This window comes from Myotis lucifugus, unplaced genomic scaffold (genome assembly GCF_000147115.1).
Source record: "Myotis lucifugus unplaced genomic scaffold, Myoluc2.0 scaffold_300, whole genome shotgun sequence".
Taxonomy (NCBI): Eukaryota; Metazoa; Chordata; class Mammalia; order Chiroptera; family Vespertilionidae; genus Myotis; species Myotis lucifugus.
Window position 1 is genome coordinate 620,456 of NW_005871348.1, and position 1,357 is coordinate 621,812.

The following is a 1,357-nucleotide window of genomic DNA, read 5'->3' on the forward strand; positions in this document are numbered from 1 at the left end:
CGCGGGCCCCCCCCCAAACCCCTTGCCCTCCCGCTTCCCCAGCCGTCAAGGGCGCAGGGGAGGCCCCGCCTGGAGCGGACGGAGGGCCCCGCCCCGGGCGCCGAGCGCGCGCGCACGTACCCACGCCCGCGGCCCTCCCCGCCCCCGCGGTGCCTGCAGACTAGGTTAGGGCCCCACCCGGACAGAGGCGGGAATGGAGGGGATGACAGGCAGCCCGGGGAGCCAGGGAAGCAATTAGGCGCAGGAACCGGTGGAAAAATACAGGCACAGGTCTCCACCTGGCTCTCGGACTCAAACCGCAGAGACTGCCACCCACAGCCCCACGCTCACTCGCCGCTGTACATCCACCAGCCGCCGGCACTCCGCTTAATCTCGGGACGCGCCATCACCCCCCTCTCCCCACAGGGTCTGCCATCCAAATTGAAGGGTCCTTGAGCTGCCTGGGCACCATCGGCACCCCCAAGAACAACGGCTGCACTCCCACAGGGCTGCAGCACCCAGAGAAGCCCTTCCTAGGCAGGCATCCGGGTGAGGGGCGGGGGAGGCAGGAGCGAAGAGGAGTGGCGCCCAGAACTGCGGGCTGATCTGTCCTCTCCCTGTTCACGACTCTGCCCAGGGGCCCTGACTGAGCCCAAAGGTGGCGAACGTCAACATCTTGGGCCAACGTCTTGCGGGACAATATCTCTGTGACCCAGGGTCCCCAACTCAGAGTGCGCCAGCCCACCTGGCCCAGGCCCAACTCTCATTATTGTCCCCAAACCTGCTCCTCTCTCAAGCCCTCACCCCCGGAGCCTTCAAACTAGACTTGGACATTATCCTCTACACCCTTCCCCCACCAGCCCATCCTACCCATCATTCTGTCTGGGGTTCTGCCTCTTAAGCATTTCTGGGACCCATTTCAGGGCAGCTGGAGTATTCTCGCACTCCCTTGCTTCATGGACCCCTTCATGGTCCCCAGGGCCCTGAGGACAGAGCATCTGATTGATCAATTATAGGCCTAGCATTTGAAAACTCTCTGACTTCCTGTTGCTGAACTCTTGATCTCACTTTCTCTGCTTACCAGACAGTTCATTGTTTGAGCCATCCTGCCTTTTCATACACCTCAGACCTTCTCTCAAGCTCCAAATGCCTTTACTTTTTCTTCTCCATCCAACAAACTCCTACTCACTCCTCAAGGCCCAGCTCCACTGTCCCCTTCCCACAGCAAAGCCTTGGCAGAGTTAGTAGTTCCCATCCACATGCCCTCCTGCCGGAAGCCGGTCCATCCTTGCTGCTTGACACAGTCGCTGCAGGGAAGAAACATCTGCACAGCATATGTTTCAAGGGACCTGGCGTATATGGCATATTGTTCTTAATA